At 41.7% G+C, this 21,112-nt stretch overlaps 1 protein-coding gene across 24 annotated transcripts in view; it reads right to left on the reverse strand.

Annotated features, from left to right (window-relative positions):
- Nucleotides 1–21,112, reverse strand: part of DNM3 (dynamin 3) — a 166,801-nt gene that overhangs the window by 65,202 nt on the left and 80,487 nt on the right. The window lies entirely within an intron of this gene.

The raw sequence follows: 21,112 nt of genomic DNA on the forward strand, positions 1-21,112 counted from the left end.
AATAAAGGACTAGTAACACTGACAAGCTAATTTATGATGTCTGAACAAATAAAGTCCTAAGACTGTGAACCATTCCTGTTGTGTTTAGCTTCATTGAAGTCCTGTTACTGATAGAGAAACCAGGGCAAAACTCTCTGTTCTTCTCTGATAATATAGTTCATGCTAAGTAGATGTCATTTAAAGACAAGAGGGGCATCACCTGCATCAGAGGATTTATGTCCTGGAATTTGTGCAGTGAATACCAGATGATATTCTCCTGAACTTGGCTGTTCAATAACCCTATGGAAGAAGTTCAGTTAAGCACCAAAGGAAGAAAGCTGAGGATTCCTTCACAGTTCCCTACCTGGCAGCATGGACTAAGACTGCCTGGCCTCCACCTGACCACCATTAGAACTAGCTGTGAAATCCAGCACCCGTTGCACTTGCTGAAGAACTGAACAGGACACTGCTTGCTAAGAAACATTCATGTGATAACAGTTTATTGTGCCATGAAACAGTAAAAGGACCAAATTCAGCTAGCAATTGTTTCTTCTTTGTACATATTCCCTAGTCACTTCCATAAGAAATACACAGCAGTAACTTCCATGCAAAGAACTGGAAGAAGTTCTAGCTGTTCTGCAATGTGTGTGCTGGGAGGGCAGAAGCAATAACACTTGGCTAAGCTTCAGCAGATTGCAAAACTAAACTGGATGGAAATGTATCTACAAGTGAAACTATAAAAATATTATAGTGATGTGTCCAACGATGGCTCACTTTCCTAGACAGCTTTATAACAGGCCTCAGTAGAGGAAAAATGCATATTTCAAAGGTCCTCCTGGTAAATCTTGGCTACTGCTGTTTTGTCAAATCCAGAGTGGAAGTATTATGTAAAAGTTATCTGATGCATTTTCAAACTGTGTCTTGATCAACCATCTTAGAAAGTGTACCCAACTAAAGATCACATATAGAATATTCCACACTCTCCCATCTAATGGGAACTCCAGTGAAAGACTCTTTAGTTCTGTTCTCCATGGCTATTTATCAGCGTTCATATCTATATTCTGCTTACATTAAATTACATACTCTGAACGTCTGGGATAAGGAAATTGAGGGGAGAGGCTACTACCACACATCCATTAAGTGTTATCACCGAGATAAATAAAACTAAGCAAAGTACATTAGCAATTTGCTAATCAAAAAAAATAAAGTAAATAAGTAGTTAATACAACTAAATCTGGAACTTAAAATATGTGTGTATAAAAAGCAGAAAAGCACCGTCCTCTAACATTGATTTTGATTCACGTGGCCTGTTTTGACATTATAAACCTATGTCTTGGTAGCATGTCACACGTAATGGCGCATTAGCTTTCCTGTCGTGATATGGTGGCATACACTTGAAAAACTATCCTAGCTTATAAATCCAGGAGAATCCATATTAACCTGTGAATTAAAAATAAATCATAGCTTTCAATTGAAACCTGGAATAAATTGTAACAGAAGTGGTGAGGTGCTGGAACAGGCTGTACAGAGAGGCTGTGGATGCCCCAGCCCTGGAGGGGTTCATGGCCAGGTTGGATAGGGCCCTGGGCAATCTGATTGGGTTGGAACTGGATGATCCTTGAGGTCACTTCCAACCCAAACTATTCTGTGAATCATTTACGATTCCATTACCAGAAATGTGAATGCTTCAGACGAAGAGCTTGTTCATACAGACACTATTTACTGATAAACCAAGCGAGAGATGAGTAAAAATAGCACCCGATGAAAAAAAACACACCAAGAATCTGATTGTCTATTCAGAACTAGGAAAGTTTTATAAATATTTGGTGCCAAACTGTGAGAAAGTGTTTGTTCTGTAGCCACCAGGAAAAAGGAAATGCCTATTGAAGGCTAAGAAGTGGTTGGTATTTATTTACATGGCCTCCTACCCACATGCTGAGACAGAGCAGTTTCCAAGAAAGGGAAATCATAGGGTGCCTGCGCCTGGAATTCTAACAGAGACAGCATGTCACACATGAGAGATCAGACCTAAATGTTGTCTGATTCCTGGAGAGAAGTATTGCTGCAATATTCAGGCATGGCAGCAAAACTCAAAGCATTTTTTTTTTTTCCAAACAAGAAGAAATATATCTGCATAAAACTGTGTGTGAGCTAATTTAACATAAGATGAATATAACATTTCAGCCTCAGCTCAATCAGTACTATATTATGGCAGGGCAAAAAATCTCCAGCCAGGACCGTATCTGTGCATGTTTCCCATCCTGAGAAGCTGACAGCATAGAAAATAGGGAATGTACGAAGGCTGGGAGGAATGGGGCTAGGCACACTTCTACAAGTGACGACATGCACATAGCTGTGGGTCCAGTTTGTCCCCTCAGCATTTGTTCTTCTTTATTTATAGATTTTTATTTTTATAATGGGGCAGAGAACTTAAGCATGACATGAGGGGAAAAATGAAGCGTGACATGAAGGGAAAAACCAGCACATGCTGATCTCATGTACAGACTTTGCTTCTCTTTTTCCTATACAGTGTAGAGGAGCAGAGGGAAAAAGCGGGAGGCAGCACGGCCCATTCCTGTCTCTCTGACATAAAAAAATGCCAATAATGCACCTTAGAAAAACAAACCAACCTGCAAGCCCGCAAGGCCTTCCGACCCTTGAGACGATGTTTCACCACCCATGGGCATAAGTAGCACTCACGACCTTAATGGACTACTTCTCTCCTGCACTCTGACAGGCAAATAGGCTGCCAGGAACTGACAGCATGATGTAAATATGCCACATTACAACTGCCCCTTCCTTCTCCAGTGTTTAAATGTACTAAAAATAAATACTGCTGAAGTCCAAGATGGCACAAGGGATGCAAAAAATACAAAAGCAGCTCCCCTCCCCCAGCAATGTTCCAGTCAGCACTTCCCATCTAATGAACTTCATTTTCTTTTCAGCCGGAGGCAGAAACGATGTACAACTACATTTCCCCCCATCTCTGCTTTTGCAACTTTGTAGGTTCTGTCAGACCAGCACAAGAAACCTTGGACGCAATTTCATCTAACGTAATTTCATCTAATTTGTCGAAGAGATTGTTTACTTCCTCATCTGCCAGTTATCAAAGTGGATTCTCATTACTACTTCTCTGAAAGGGTGGTCAGGCACTGGAATGGGCTGCCCAGAGAGGTGGTGGAGTCACCAACCCTGGTGGCGTTCAAAGAACGCTTGGATGTTGTGTTGAGGGACATGGTTTAGCAAGGACCGTTGGTGAAGGGCGAATGGTTGGACTGGATGATCCTGTGGGTCTTTTCCAACCTTAGCTATTCTATGATTCTATGATTTCTCACTTCAGGATGGTTACTGCACAACAGCATGCAGGACAAACTGCACTCCCTGTTTTACATCCCGGGGAACAGAAGCAGAATTCACAGGACAAGTCACATACACAGTGCTCAGGCTGTGAGTAGCTTTTAGGCTGAACGTTGGCCTACCACCTTCAGTTATGTCACTGGAAATTAAGCCAGTTTGCTGACCCCTTGTTAATGCTCTTTGGAATACCAGTGACACCAAGACCTAACTGCCCACACTGCTTGGGGGGACTGCAAGTCCAAGGAAATCAGGCTCTCAGGTGGAAGCGCAGACAACACTGGCAAAGCCTGATGAGAGATGTTTTACAGCAGGGTTTATTCTGTACACTGTTTGTCCTGAAAGTACGGCTCTCAAGAATTACCACTGCAATTGCACACTGATAGCAAATACAAGGTATCCATGAAAGACCACCGCCAAAAGCGTTATGCATTATGAGGCAAACAGTGACTTAAACTCATAAATTGAGGAAGGACAGATTTGAATGAAGATCTGTGAGCAGCAGACAAGAAGGCCAACACTTGTATTTGGTTTCTCTGCATTAGGTTCTCCCACAGCACCTCATGCCTGACACTCACCTGACCTCGTGGTCATTGTATTTAGGAGCAGCTGGTGATGGCAGGCCATGATTAAGGCATCCTGCAAGCAGGGTGCTAATGCATCTAGGTAAACACCAAGGCCAAGCAACTACTTGGCAAAGAAGTTAAGCAGCAGAGGCACAAAATAACAGCTAAATGATGTTCTACAGCACTGTACTCTTGGATAGCTGGATCATTACCCCTGCTTTACAGACAGGAACAGGCACAAGAAGTGGTGGCCTGTGAGCCTGCTGTGCCAGGGTGATCTGTATTAAGGAAAGAATACGAACAAAAAAGTGCAAGGAAATGCTGGTGTAGTGTGCTGAAAATATACCTATGTAACTCTTGGAAAGGCACAGACTTATTTACATCTATAGGAGATGTTTACATTGCCTATACAGAATAGAGCACTCCGAGGGATTTGATAAAAATGCAAACTAAAAGTTTCAAAGCAACTTCCATAGAATTTAAATCTAGGATTTAACCATATTCTAACTTTAACTATACCCAAGAGCATTTTACTGTCTTTTTATTTCAGTTTATTTTTCTCAGTTTAGAAAGCCACACTGCATCTTCACAGCAGTCTTTGCTTGACCACACTTGGCTTTAAAGCATGCTCTGAAAAATGAAGCATAAGATACTTGCAAATTACTCCAAACCCTTATAGGAAAACAAGGCAAATAATTTTGTTACAGGCATCTCACTGGAATTCAAGCCTGGGTACAGCTGTAGGAAACATAACTCTGAAGTGTCTATAAAACAAAGAAGGAGCTGCTTTAACAGAGCAGCAATGCATCCATAAACACTGTTGTTGTTGTTACAAAAAGCATAGCAAAGAACACTTAGTGAACTGCAGATGACAAAACCGTGTTCCTTCTACCTATGCACCCTCCCTGCAGCCTTCCACCATCAGCCCTTACGTGGTTTTAGCTACTGATGGTAAAGCACTGAAATCAAGCACTTCTCCAAGATTTTCTTTCCTTTGACCACTGAAACCAGATCGGTTTTAACCACCATGCAGATCATCTTTTCCAAGAAAGAACCACACACTTAACAGCATTTTCGACACAGACAGCTGACTTCTGTTCAATAAAAGGATGTTTTTTTAAAAAATTTCCTGTTGCAGTTGCTGAGAGTTTGCCACCATAGATCCTAATTCTCCAACGATGTCAGCCACCCAGGCTTCAAGAAGCACTGTCATATATATACAAATGATTCCCTGAGTGCTCAAGCAAAAGTTTTCAGGCAAGAAAATGAAAAACAGTTTGAGAATCTCCTCCCATCCCCCTCTCCCCCCATCAACCCCCCCCCCCGAGTCTCCTCTGCAGGCAGGCAGACTGTTCCCCTGCCTGCCCTGCTGGCAGTATGTGCCTGGGGACTCTCTTTGCTGCACCACAATGGATGTACCTTATGTAGAAAGCAGCATTATCACATGTATCTATACTGACAAGAATAACTGAGTATTAGAAAACTTTCACATACAGATATATACATAATTAAGTATCAACAGTGACGCAGAAGAACCATCATGTAATGTTTATAAGAAACACCTTGAGAAAAATGCTGAAGAATGAAATGAGAGCTCCAGACTGAAAATCTCGAAACAAAAACACGAGCAAGGCTTGGGATGATAACCCAGACTGATAGAAGAAAGAAGCACAGGGCATGGAGCACAAATACCAGACCTCATGCTTCCCCAGTGTTACAAGACTTTATCCTCTGCCACGTCAGACCTGAAAGCGCAGCTCAACAGTGCAAATCTGATGGTAGAATCGTTTGATTTCAGGTTTGAGATGGCCTTTTTACATTTTGCATTTGTAGTATGATTTCTAGGCAGTTGTGAGCATTCCTGGCACTTCTGATTTTAAGGCAATCTATCCTAAACTCTTCTTTACACATCCCCTCGTTTTTCTCAGTCTTTTGGTGCCTTCTCCCACAAGGTGTAATTAAAAAAAATAATCAAGAGATTTATTACGTATCTGGTGCTCCTTCTGAATTCAGTTATGGTATTACTCCTGATGCTGATGTGCAAGCAGCCCTTAGTCTGGTCTTGTCATTCACGTCACAGTATGACATTTATTTCCCACAGAGTACTTTTCTCCATAACAACCTGTATTATATTTTTTCCTGTCACTTTCCTTCTGCTCAAACTCCTTCAGGAATGGGAGCATAAGACTTCACAACTCTGCATTTGAAATACTTCATCCCTTTGAGAAATGGTCACTGCTGCCTTCCTGGGAGGAGTTCACTATTTGCTGCTTCTCAAGGCTTCACAGAATTGCCTGTCAGCTATTTTTTAATAATACATTTCTCAATCTTGTGCTTTACCTTATCTTGCCTGTTTTCCCAGTAGCTGCAGAGAGCACAGCAAGATGTAACTATACAACACAAAGCAGGCACCAGATCAAGCGACTGCACCTCCACTCCTCTCTGCCAAATCCTCTCAATAGTTACCAAGCTAGAATTTGAACCAATAACACCAGGGGACATTTGCACAAACAGTGTTCAAGAGTATATGAAACCTTTGTGAAACTCTTATCAGCAGAAGATCACAACAGCATCGACCCAAACGAGGCATGGGCAGTGAGCCAGAATGGTTTCTGGGTGATAAGGATTGCTGGGTGATCCTGCTTGCCCTGTGTCCTCCAGCCCTTTTCCTACCAACCTGATCCTGCCTGCAGGGTGAGTACCTTGCTGTCCTGAGGGACCATAAGCCCCAGCACAGGCTGCAATGCAGCAAGACACTAAAAGCCCTCTCCTCCAGCCCAGCCAGACTGCTAGCATGGCACAACCATCCTCCCAGCAGCTTAATTCCCAGCTCTAGAGCTCTTCTCCCATTCTTCTCATCCCTCCCCTTATCCCCTATGGCAGGTAACTGCATCCCTTTCTATAGATGCAGACCTTGAACGACTGGATCAAAAATAAAACTTCCAGTTTTTTCACTGGTACTCCCCGTGCCTTTCCATAATCAGTGCATCCAACACAAGTACAACAGTTTTGGGAATATGGAACAACTTCGACATGATTCAAGATTGCTGCTCTTCAAAAGAGGCGTTTGTTCTCACAGGTGGAAGGTCTTTTCCTGGTCTGTGCTGGGGGATGTGCTCTCAGTGAAAGGATCAATCCAAGAAAGCGCCTGATGAAGAGGAAATCTCTGTTTAGCTCCTATTAGTTAGAATCTTGAAAGGTCATTTTGAATTTGGGAAATCTTGTCTGGGAAAGAAGCCAGCAATTCCTCTGCACTGAAGTGGTGCTGGCATTTAAAACTGAGAGGAAGCCCCGACTGATGAACCAGTTAACAGTCTGGAAAAATTCTGCTTAGATGTGTCTAGTGACTGCTCAGAAGGGGGGTGGGGAAGAATATTCTGACCTTTCTATCCCTTGTAATGAAGCCTGCTTATGACAGCTTGTTTTTCTCTACTGGTGCTCAAGTTCGTGTTTTTCTCTCCTCATCTGCTATGGACCATCCATCAATCACAGTGCTTTGGGGGTGCAGTAGCACAGGCTGGAGGGCTTTGCTGCAGCATGTCTGTGCTGGCAGAGGGCACAGTGACAGGGACATGACTGTAAGATCTGACTTTTCTGTTCAGTAAGGCTTTCCATTCATACAGTTTAAGTTTTGCTAGTGTGTGCGTACACACGTATACGTCTTTTCTTCTTTAGAGAATAAACGTAATTCTTGAAACCTGCCCTCATTAAAAAGATGTGATGTTCATATGTCAGTTTTGAAGAGCGACCATCTAAGTGTAGCAACCTCTCCAGGTCTAATATCTCTTGCACTAGGAATATGAAGTTGACACGTAAGAAACCCCAAACAATAACAACACAAGTTCAACTGCATTTTCAGGTTCTTTAGCCCCCTCAGCTTGCACATGAAGAGAACCCTTCAAGTAAAGCCTCCTGAAATTCTCTGTGAGTATATGAAGAAGATAAATCTTTGCTACACAACTCTCTTTTTCCATTGGAATTTCATTTGTTAAAACTGCCTCTGGCTTTTGATACATTTCGGTTTCTTTAAAATGAATCCTACTGAAGCTCTAGCTCAGGAAGCCAACGTATACTTTCCTCAGGTACCAGTTGAAATATCCAAGATAAAGAGCTTCCAGATCCTTTGCACATAGGCACACAGGCATTTGTGCACACGTGTGAAAGGAACTCCTCTTACTGAATCAAACAATAAATATGCAATAACATAATCATGTAAATAATAATAATAATAATAATTAAGCAGGATTTTCCTGAGGCAGCGCATCTGTCTCTGCTGGACTCCTGAAGATACAACAAAATACACACACATGCAAATTAGCTCATGGTATTTGTGCTGCCCTACTTGCTTGTTATCACTAAAAGCTTTCAGACAGTAATCAATTTCACTGCGGTGGAGATTACTGCAAAATGCATTAAGGAGTTCACGCCTGTGGCAATGGTCACTGCAAATATTTTGGAAAGTATCCCAGAAGTATAAGACTTTTTCCAGACATCCGAGAGAAACTCTGGTATGACGGAGCTTCTGGTGTCTTCTCCCCCAGCGCCCCTCCTTTTTCTCCTTTCTCCTCCCCCCTCCACCTTTTTTTATTCTCTCTTTTATAGCAGCATTTTCGGAAGCTGCATTTCAGCTTCTCCCTCCCTTTTTCATTCTTTTTTTATTATTGCTTTTTTTTTAAATAAAGCAAACCAAGATACTTGGGTCATGGAAAACTAACTTCTGAGACGCAACTGTCTGAAGATATCTCCTGCTTTGCTCTATGTAATATGCAGAAGTGCACACTGGCTTCTTAATTTCATCAAAGAAGTTATTGAATGATAACAAAAGAGTGAGGAAACCACATTCTTATTCCTCTATTACAACATTTACTTATTTGATTTTTTTAAGTGGCTCTGGGACTATTTCTATATTAGATACACAAAGGAAAGGAATACATCATATTTGAGAATTTGAGAAAAAGATACCCCAAAATAATTACGTTGATGTGCAAGAAAATCTCTGTCCTTTTAAATTAATGCCTGTTAAGACTGAAGCCTCTTCAGAAAAAGTGGTCAGGAAACTAACCCAGACAGAAATTCCCTTGAAGTGCAGAGCCAATTTGTTCCTCAAACTGACCTTAAGTTGTCTTTGACTGTAACTGTCCACAGACAGTTCTCAACATCATCTGGCCCAGCAGGAACTGGAACGCGAGAGGGGACTGCAGACTTTCTCATAGCAAACACCGAACAATAGCTGAACTCTGAGAAAGGAACCTGACACACACAGGCACGGGAACATGAAAGAAAGGTCGGTAGAGCATCCAAGATGTTGTGAAAATATTACACTTGACCAATTAAGAGCTAGAGAAGAGAAGCGAAGGAAAAAACATCAAAGCATTCCTTAAAGTTACTTAAGAAAAGTAAGATTAAGAAAAAAACAAACAGCAAAAACACACAACTGGAAGGTTGTGGAAGGCATTGTGTCAGAACCTACTACCAAATTCTAGCACCAGGATGTATGGAAGTACACAAGAGCTGGGCATACATGATAGTTTTGAAACTGCAGATCCTGTACGTTAGATGCTAATGTCCCAGAACTGCTCACCCACGGTGAATTCGTCCCTGATAAGAGCGTGTTGTTTTTATACATGGGAAAGTGCATACAATAAAGGCAACGACACACTGCTAGCTGTTTTGATTGTGCTGCTTGTCAGGAGAATACAGGAAACAGGACCTGTTCTGCTATCACCATAAGGGAAACTACGTGGAACATTCAGCGTACCCTATAACACAACTGAAAAGTAAGCACAACTCCTACTGCAGTGGCTGCATGCTCCCTTTAAACACTGAGGCAGATGGTGAATTGAGACAGAACTCAGCAGGAGGTACCAAGCCTGGAAATGCCTACAGCAGCACCTCTGGAAGGAAAGAGGCTTCCTCCAACAGAAATAGCCATAACCGCTCAGCTGTCATCGCTGCCCTTCTGTGTGACTGCAGAACATGTTTATTGACAGATCGCCTTTGTCAATTCCATACGTGCTCACCTTCGTGCCCTTGCTGAAACACAGTGACAAGATAATATCCAAACACCAGATTTGAGAGCTGTCAAATACTTGGCACTGAAAGCAATTCCCTGTAGGCTCAGCTATGCAGTCCTGAGCAGACAACACTTGTGTCCAACAACAGGCTGTCCAAAGCTGTACTTTGCAGCCAGGCAGAACGGCATGCATAGCTAAGAAACAGGCTAAGAAACACCAAAGCTTTAACCTGAAGCAAATTGTCAGCCCTGTGGTATTAATTTCACTTCATTGGAGGTGACAGCTTGAGGTTTCTGTAATAAGAGGCTGAAGGAGCACCGCTATAGCCAAGGGATGTGAGCAGGGGGGGCTGTCACGGCACAAGGCGAGAGGCTCCCCAGGAAGGTGGGCTGCTGAGGAGGTAACCTGCGACACTTCTGGCTGCCAGATTCATTTCCACCAAAGCAGCCACAAAAGCTTGGTCAACCAGAGACTCCGTCATCACTGCTGCAAGCAACACTGAGTGCATCTCAGCGTCTCAGCAGCTGTGAGGAGGAGGAATTTCCCTTGCTTCTGGATGGTTCGCAAAGCCTTCAGTAACTGCCAGATTAAGACTCTTGCAGTTGCGTCTTTTTCCCATCTCAAAATGACACCCTTATCTATCATTAACATTATTTTTAATTGTTTTTCTACCTTTCCTCTGCATAAAATAACAGGATTCCAGTTCCCCCTTGCCTGAACTCCTATAGCCAAGCATGACTCTGAATCATATTATACACACTTATATATTCCTCGCCATTTGCTTAGGGAGGAAAAAAGTAACTGAATATTCCATCGTGCAGACTACAAGTTGTGTTAACATATAAACACCTGCATCCACTTCATCTCTGTTAGGATACGGGCAGTTTGACTCCCCAGGAACACAAGTAATGAGGAGAATAATCTTAAGAATTATCGTCATCACATTAAAAATGTGCAACTTGCAGCTTGGGTGGATATTGTTGTACTGATCTTCACAAAACCAAGATTCTAAAAACCTCAATCAAGAATACGTCAGCTTTTGCACCAGCAGAGCTGCCTACGGGTACTTAATGCCAGCTGTCTCAAAGGGCCTATGAAACACTCAGTGTCTTTGAGAGTCCTCAGCAGTTTCAGAACAATAATTAAGGTCAGTGCGAGAGGTAGCGACTTCATTGCAAGCACAGACATAAAAACAAAATGGTGTGCTGAAAGCTGACACAAGTCTACGAGAACAATGAATTTTCATAGCATACAGTCACATTACAGATGAGATAGATAATGTCTCTGCTTTTCTAGAAGGCGGCGAATTATTTATTTGGAAAGATAGCACTTCCTCAAGAATGTAGGTCTTCATCAGTGCTGGGAGACAACAGTGTAAATCATCAATACACTGGCCTTAAACTTGCAGGACACTACTGCATTTGTAAAGAAACACTCCAAAGCACATCACTAATTCTACATCACACTGACATGCAGTGCTGAATTCCCAGACAGGCAGTCAAAGTTCTGGGCAGGAAACCAAATTCCATGATTTTCTTTCTTTAAACACTATGTCAAAACACTCCGATTGCTCGTTCCTTGTGCTTTGAAAGATATACTCCATTACTCCTTAATGTCGTAAGCTTTTTAGACGCTGCGACCAACAAGGAACTGCTGCTGGAAAAAATACATTACAGCTCTTTTCTAATGCTGACATACTGAAACTGTTTCAACATGAAAGAGGCAAGAAAAAGGCCAAGTTAAAAGGAGATAGCTTCTTTACTAATAGCAGTACAAACTGAAACTTCAGCAAGGAATCCATAACTGAAATACAGGACCACGTAGTAACATGCCCCCCCTCCCCCCAGGCTGATCCTGTTCCAGATATAAAATAATGCTAGCACTCGTTTTGTAAACTGATTTCATTCTACCAAGCCTTAGTGGCATAAAGCATCTCATTAGCAATCAGTGTGCTGATATTAGGAATCAGCAACAGAGATGACCTTGTGATGTGTTCTAATGTAACAGAGAACATCTAAGACAAACGTTTGTTCGCTCATTTTGTTTTCAAGACACTCAGAGATACAAAGCAGGGAGGACAGCTCATTGCAAAGCCATTCATGCTACAAACTTATTTAGAAAAAGGAAATAAAAAGCAAAACAACAAAAAATGCAAATCAAAGAAAAATTCTCCTTTCCGTCAGCCTAAAGCTTCAAATGCATTGAAATAAAATGCTGAAGTGAAACGTTCATTAATAGCATTCCAAGTCGTCCTGAATTAAACATCCAGTTAAGCAACGTGATTTTCTGTAATCCATTTTCTTTAAGTTTACATTACCCAAATTTAATGCGTATTTTAATTATTTTCTCAATTCATTCATTTTGCTGAAATAACATTCTACTCCCCTATGAGAATTTCCCTAAGGTTATTAAAACTACATTGTCTAGCAGCCTAAATTTGTTTTAAATGTCTAATAACACATTACACAGAAATAGTTGGAAATAATGAAGCTTTTATACCAACAAATTACCAAATGACATAATGACCAGCCATTCACAGCAAAAAGTACACGACAATAGATGTAATTTAAAAAGAACTACAGAGCCATTGCCATTACTCACAGGAAAAAAAAAACCTGAAGAAGAAAAGAACCCACCACAAAGTGGGCACTGCCAACCTGGCAATGCTACAGTGAGAAGAAGCTCATCCTCCCTAATGGGAAGAGAACACTTCAGATACATTTCAATAAACCTTAAGATTGCAGTTTGGGTTGAGGAGGGGGAGAACCTATTTCAGGCAGGGGAAAAGTGCACTTCAGTCTAATAGTACAAAACACAGATTTTAAAATCCAATTAATTTGGCAGACTTTACAGGTGAACCCGAATCCCTCTTGCTTTTCTTACGTTCACTTCCATTTCCACACTCACCCCCCACATCTACTTCTGAGCATATTTTGTTCAAGAATTAGAAGAGTACTGATACTCAGAGAACGCTTTGGTCACAGGTCTTACGTGGCCAAAGCCATGACTTCTGTAGGGACATTCTGCAGAGAAAGCCACGGCCTGCACAGGGACTGACACTGCACTGTGACATCCTCTTTCAAGGCTACCTCCTTCTTCAAGGTAAGTGAAGATGGGATGCTGTGACATCCAGTATTTTCAGGAGACAGAAACAAAATCCCAGACTCTGAGCACTGGGGCAAACAACCATGTTGAAGAGATGCTGGGGAGAAGAATACAGGGAGGACAATCTTAAAGCAGTTCAGACCATTACAAAGATGAAAACGAGAGTGTAGAAATATCTACTGATAAGTACAGCATGTGGTGACCTGGACAAGAGGCTGGAGAGGATAGAGTGAAGTTAGGAAGCTGTTACAGAAGAAACTGGTACACGGCTATCTGAAACATCAGTAGAATGACTCACTACTGGCACACAAAATTAATAGGGGAGGATAAAACTTTCAATACAACATCAAAACGATGACTTAATTGATTAAGTCAAATAATATGGCTCACTGACATCTCTTCATATTCTTGTTCAGACAGTCAGACAGAAACTACCTGGGAAGGCATCATCTTTCATATCAAGAACAAATGTATCATGTGGGGCTTACAATAAGCGTGGGGAGAGAGATATTCTGAACGTTCTGGGGGCAACTAAGGAACAAAAAGTGTGCATCACCATCACCTGGACTTTCAGGCATCACTCTAATGACTTCCAGTACAGGACTTAATGATTATGAGGTATCTTAATTAAAGGAAAGAAATCAAGGAAAAATCTGACACTCCACTCGGTTGAGTGGGAAGGCTGTTACTAGGCACTGCTGAGAAACCTCCCATATTCAGTCCTTCCTTCCCATTCATCTTCACTAAAAAGACCAAGAAATAAAAAAAACGATTAAGGCCAGATATTAGAGAAATAAATTAGTTAAAGAAAATTAAGCACTAATATATACTGCTAAGCTCAACACACATATGCCCCACACACTGTTCTTCCAGCGCTCTGAAGTGCCTCCATTCTGAATCAACAGTTGAAAGACATAAGAGGAGAAACTCTGCAACTGATGTGTAAACCTCTTATCTAAATTACCTAAAATGAACAGAAAAACAAATCCGAGTTAGAAAGCACAACCATTCCTTGGAATGAAGCCTGCTCTTACTCTGCTATTTATACTGCGGCTAGCATCTTTGCTGTACAAGACAACATGTAACTCTTCATTGAAAACACAGCCAAACCCAGATTCACAAATGTTTCTTTTTTAAGCACATTCTCTTTGCCTCAGTGCAGAGGGTTTTGCATCCTCCAGGCCTGCTTGCCCTAGCTCCTTCTCTCCAGAACTGTTGTTTGAAAGTGTCAGCTCCCAAGCAGTGCTCACCAGGAAGGTGCAGGGAGCAAGCAGCGCTTGAAACAGAGGGACGGACTCCAACCACAGAACTGGAGAGCTTCATTTAGTAGAAATGGTGCACCTACTCATCAGTGTGTATCTGAAATTCACGGGGAATACCAGCACCAACCAAACCTGGAGGTATGGAGCACCTGCTCTCCACCACACCATGGCAAGACCTGATGAGCAAGAGAGTCAGTCCACAGAGACACCTTCATTGTTCATAGAAGAGGCAAACATCTGGTTCCGCTTCAAGAACGAAGGGATCAAGACTGGGAAATAACACATCACTCATCCCTTTATCCCCTCCTGGCTGGGTCTCAGCCCCACGCAGGAGTCATCTTTCCCTCTTGGTACAGCAGGGTGTTGTCCGGTAACCTCAGTGGCAAATCATTTACAGCAAAGCATTATTTCATGCAACTTAAATGAAAGCTATAGGAAAATATGCACTGTATACAGCGAAGAAGATCATTACAAAAATACCAGAGAACTTAAAATTTAAGGTTTCACATAGCTTGTGCCAATAAAACGTTGCTTATCCTCAAATTAAGCTTGCTATATAAACTACCCCCGAACTGCTGAGATAAATCTTTTCATAAGCAAGGAGAAATGTGACCATAAATGTCTTAAGTCCTTGTTCACATTTTGACCTCAACTGCCTAACGGCACTTGTTCTGCTCCCACAGTCTGGAACGCCCTCCCACAAAGCACCCATGTGTGATCTTCAGAGGCTATTTTTGAAAAGCATAATAAAAAGGCATTTCTTCCTTGAGTCTCTGTTGTTAGAAATACAGCTTGTTGACCATCTCGTCTCTGTGGATGTTTATGCTTTCCACACTTTTTCATACAGATAGAGCTTGGGATTTCTTATGTGTGGTTACCAATTACAAAAATCCAACTGAAAAACGTATAGTTATTAACAACCAGACAAAGGAGGAAGCAGCTTTCTCTTTACATAAGGATGCACCCATCCTCACAGTGAAAAAAAAGGAAAGTATTATTTCCATGAGGTTTACTGCAAATTTATTACAGCAATTAAACTGTCCAGTGAATTGCTGCATGTATCAACTAATTTCCGGATTCAGAATCATGTGCAAAAAACATCTTTCGTTTAATTTGATTATTCTAACATGGGTAGAGTACATAGAAATAGATATTTTGGCAACCAGTTGCTAATGAGCTTTCCTAACTCTTTAGAGCTGTTCCTGAAATGCTTTTCCTATAGTATTTAGGGGAAAAAAAAAAGCTAGTGATTAGTAAGTGGTTAAAATCATTGCTCTTACTGCAGTAGAACACATCAACTCTCTTTTAAGAAGAAGAGCTATTTAAGCAGGCTTAATTAATCACTGCTTCATGAGAATCCAGTCTCTTGCAGGCCATTAGTTCAGTCTTCTGTATTTTAGCTGTACAGTAAAGGGTTAGTAAGCCCACTGCCATACTCCACCCATTAGGGGGCTTCTAAGGTTAGCAAAAATGTGCAGTATTTTTAACCCATTGTTGAGCATTACAATGCCCAACAGCATTAAGACTGACATTTAAATGCTCAAGCAACATTTAGGTTTTGCCCTTCTGCACTGCATAATAGATTAGGTGCTCTCTATAAGCATCAGCTATTAAAATGAACTCTTAAACGGAAGATGCACAATATCTTATAGATGAGATAGCTTTTGCAATCAAAGGGAGATGAATGTGCTGTTTTAATTTAAACCAAACACGACTGCAGTCAGTAGAGTAAGGCTCTAGCTATCGCTCCAAGCACCCAGCTATATTTTGAAGCTTTATAATTAGCTTTCTGTGTTTGTGAATATTGTATGCTCCAGCATAAACAGAAGACAAAATCAAACAAGTGAGTGACTTTTGCATTTCCTCTGTGAAAGCTGATAAACAGCAGTTTATTTAAACAAAGCACATACTTAAGCTATGGACTCCACGGATGCCAAGCATCCCTGAGTCTAAGAATTCACAGTGATTGCAGGAATCCTTTCCTATGGACAAGCACAGAAAAGAGCAATTAATGCAAAGAAAAGAGGGTTTCATAGTGCCAAGGAGGGAGCCAAATGCTACCCACGTGTCTGCTCTGGGAACTGTGGGTAAATTTCTTACATTAGATTTAGACCCTCTACACCATAGAGTCTACAGCATATGGCATTTCCTGCTTTCACATACAAACGTGCAGACAAAACACTGATCTGATTCAGGATAGGAATTGCTACATTTCAAAGTACTGTCAAATACACAGTGGCTAAAGCAGAGTTGTGGGGTTTTTTTCTTCCTAGCTTTTTCAAAAGATTTGTTTGCAACCAGCAGACAACAAAATCACTGACTGAAGTCTGAAGGCGTCCTTGGCAATACCTCCTTGTGGCGACCTCACCAACAACGAGATAAACAAGGAGTATGAACTGAATCAAAGTTTTAAGTGCTCATCCCATGTTTTAGTTACAAGACTATTCTTGCAAAACGTTTAAAGCCATGACTCTGAGCTAACCTCTCACTTGTTAGCTTGATAATTAAAGGGCAGTACAGAAGTAGGAAACCTGAAGGAAACATTTTCGATAAGCAAATAGCACATTAGATACACTTAGGATTAGCACATGAGTTATGTCTCAAGATATAAAAGCTGCTCACATCCTATGAAGGTAATTTTCCATTTTTAGGACCTTTATCAATAGACAAAGATAGCCTAGCATTTAGATAAAAAGTAGTAAAGAAGAGATGCTGTGTCCAGTCCCATAATACCATCTCATACAGTATTTAGCTCCACACTACTAAGTCACACAAGAACATTCCTATTTGTACCACTCTTATTTTCAGAGTAGTCATTGTCATCTCTTACACTGATGTTTTTTACAGCCACCAAAACATTTCCAGTCTCTCTGGCTTGTTAACTGACTTTATGGACAGTGAAAAACAAACTTCGCTTTAACCACTGTGAGTAAAATCTGTACTTAAGTTTATGCACTGGTGTTTTAATTCTGTTGAAGCCCACATTCCAGCACATCCATTCAGATGTGCTTGAGCTAAGGCACCACATGACAACACTTTCCTGGAAGTTTTCATTTATCTCTTACGAAAAACATTCCTAACTAGAAAAGAAGGGCCATGGCCACTAACTCAGGATTTGCAGATACCAGCTAGACTAGCCAGGCTCTTGCAGACACGCTGCCTGTCCATCTGTACAGCCTTCATCCACAGGGCCTGCACGGTGCCTCACTGCACGCATGCTCCAAGGCAGACACGAGGCTGGTGCTACCAGTCCCATGCAGTGCACTCTGGCACTTGCCTAGAGTGCCCTGCTTGCACCTGCAGAAGCTTCAGTGTGGGGTCAGAAAGAGTGTCAAGCTTCACAGAAGTGAGGCATCAGGAATGTTCTCTTTCTGATCCAAATGTGGGTCAGAATGATGGCCATCACAATAAAATCCATCAAGCCACAGACAGCAGACATTCACTTCTGCAATAAGAGAATATTAACTCCAGTGGTGATGATGAGTCTGTATGCATGCAGAGAGCAAGGAGGACTTGAAATACAAGTGAGCTAGTAGATGATATAATCACTTGACCTACTGTACATCTACTTGTTGGTGCCCTATCAATTTCCCTCTGCAGCAAGCAGGTTAAAACTCCAAAGCTGGAGGGATTGGGTGAAAGGCTTCTCCTGTGCAGAGCTCAGGAACCGTCATGACAACAAACAGCCTGATATATTAGTCTGTTTTCTGATTCTCTTCCTAATAGTTTTTGCTCTGGTTCATATGCTTTGCTTCAAGTGCCAACGCAATAATTTCTTTGTCACAGTTATTAGAAAATAGCTTCCAAAAATCAAGATTTAATGGGCTAGTGAGATGGCCCTTCACCCAGACAGCTTAAAAGAACAATTAACAATGTCTCTGCCAAAAATGCCACACTTAATGGTTCTGTTACTTGTGGTTAATAAGGAGGGATGTCTCAGTAGAAGTCAGTATGTTCTGATTACAAGTAAAAACATACAACCTGATGTGTGAGACTGTGACAGAAGATGCACGTCGAAGAAGGTCTGAGAAATTCAGGTAATTTCCATATACTGCTCAATTCAAGACCAGAAAAAGATCATTATCAACACTTACATTCATAGGTATCCAGGGAATATTCCAAACTGGTACTGTAAAAATACTTATAACAGTTCTTGTCCCAAGGGATAACACTCTTTGTCACCTTGACTGAAAGCTTATAGGTCATTTGGCAGTCTTTCAGTGACGTGTCCTTTTCTCAGATGTTGCAGACAGACCCTATTTCAAAGACTGCACAACCACATCACAACAGGAAAATGGTTATTTACCAGCTGACACTGCCTCCATGCAGTCTCTCTTAAATTAAGTATGAAGCATCAAATTATGCTACTACAGTAGAAAACTAGAAAACCACATCTGCTAGGAACAAAATAGGGCTTGCTCTAGATATTATCATAAGTCCATTGTAAGGGATTCATGATAATAATTTCAATCTCTTCCTCCTGGTTCTCAAAAGCCTGAAGAATAAACGACTCTAATGCTGAGAGGAAGACGGATTAGTATCACAAACAGAGAAACAGAGAGGTAACTCTCAGGACATGTTTATTTACTAGCAACCCCTCTTTATATTTACTTATTCACTTATTTATTGCGACCTATGTACACCTTTCACCATCAGAAGCTTAGCAAGCTCCCTGGCCCTCCGTTCTCTTAGTAGAGGAGGTTTTGTGAGGTGCTATAGCAAGAAGATGGCAGACAGCACACATTGTGTCACGGAGTTCGGGCCAAAGCTGCATTTGCACAGAACAAAACTCCTGGTTGCTACTTTACAAATCTCTAGAAAAACAAGCATTTCCTCCAGTTCTCTAGTAAACCTCAAGTCTCTATCTTGATCCAGCAGGAGTGAATTTACTAATGGACCCTCCATTACATTTGCCCGGTTATGTTTTCTGCAGAGTTAATCCTGTCCAAGAAGCGCCACAGTATCCTGCTGGTTAGGAGACCAGTGTGAGGTACAGTCCTACAGCCTGCCAGCAGACCTGCCCTTAGAAAGGTAGCAGTTAGCTATTCAGAAGCCCCAGAAAACCAAAGCAGACTCCCATCGCTTCCACACAACATTCTGCCTGGATCTTTCTGAGGAAACGTCAATGCTACAAGAATTTGCACACCGCAAAGATCAGCAACAAATCCTTGCAAGGATGCTGCAAAACACAGCTCACTTCTTAACAACAAACCATACAGAACTGGCTCCTCTATGGATTGCAGGTAAAGACACTAACATCAAAAATCCTTTGTCAGACTGGCGAATACTGGAACAGAAAACCTGTGTTAAGGACACAAGAGAACAAGGCGCACGAAGCCCAGCCAAGTTCTCTTTAGCCAGTGGTCATCATTTTGTGCAGGGCAGCACTGAATGCAGATACTGAGTCTAAATCTGCAAGTAGGATGGATCTGTTTCCAGCAGGCTGCACCAAGGTTAGAGAGCTCTGAGTTTTAACAAGCTTACCAGTACCGGTACCCGTGCAGATGTGAGAGCAGTGCTTTCAGTTCCAGAATGGTTATAAGCTCACTCAACAAGAGGTGTTACAGGATAAAGCCCAGCTGCCAGTGGCCCCAGTGTGGCACTGAACCAATCTGTACCTGAGAGTGCACCTTCAGCCTCCCCGCAAGGAGCAAACCATTGAATGTGGAAGTCAGTTCCCAGAAATCCAGCTGAGTTGCCTTTTGATTGTCCTCTGATTCTCCAAAGCAGCAGCAGGAGACTCCAACAACACTAAACACTTTGAATAAATTGCACAAAATATTCTGTAGGTAGATCAGCTTATGGTCATAAGGAATCATTGTACTCTGATCTGAATGGAATGCTTCCATCAACCGAAGTCACAGAGACCAACAGATCACCAGAGAGCAGAAATACTACCGCACCTACTGGTGATGCAGCTTTGTTAAACAGTTCCACAGCTTAACGCTAGAGGCACCAAATCCCTTGAGAAAGAGCATACAATAGCCCTTCAAAAAGGATTCAATAATCACTATGGTATGCGTGAACCCATGAGAGGATCCAACGGCACTGTGGAATCTGGGCTGACTCCAAGCTGTGTGCAATAATTATTAACTAGCACTTTGGGCAGCATCTTGAAGGTTTGTTTTTGGACATTGCGACTGAAGTCAGGTCTTCTTTAAGTTACATGGGACTCGCTACTATAACCAGGTGGTTATGATTTGCAGGACTTTCACAACACTTGCTCCTTTTACCGCTTTTTCTTCCTCTGCTTCAGGTTCATACCAAGTTTTTGGTTGGTTGTGTTTTGTTTGTTCATTTTCCCCAGCTTTATGTTTAAAAGTATGAAATGACCTAGCCACTTCTTTTTTCAGCTGGTTTCTAATTGAAGCTATCTAAATACCACAGCTCAGTGTAAGACTCAAAGCGTTCCAACCCTTCGTCAAAGTAGATCAAAATGCAGTGAACTAATGGTAGAAGTGACAAGTTTACATGATTAATCACCAACACGTGCTTGTTAACAACAACAAAGGTTAAAAAGATGCTTAAAGATCTTTTGGAGGCTGTTATACTGGTAAAATAAAAGATGTGAGTTTCCCTAGTTGAAAGTACAATATAGAGGGTGGAGCACTCGAACAGATACCTCTCGTGAATAATGTGGTTGGAAGTGATTATATGTTCTGTTAAAGCAGCTGTGGAAAGCACAAAGGATTGGTGTCCCTTCCTGGGCAGGGCGGTTGGACCAGAAGACTTCCAGAGTTCCCTCCCAGCCTCAACCATTTGGTGATTCTGTGAAAGAAAGCAAACTGGAAAGCAAGCACAATACCTGGGTGCTGCCACAAAGGATGGAAAC

Source organism: Gallus gallus, chromosome 8 (genome assembly GCF_016699485.2).
Source record: "Gallus gallus isolate bGalGal1 chromosome 8, bGalGal1.mat.broiler.GRCg7b, whole genome shotgun sequence".
Classification (NCBI taxonomy): domain Eukaryota; kingdom Metazoa; phylum Chordata; class Aves; order Galliformes; family Phasianidae; genus Gallus; species Gallus gallus.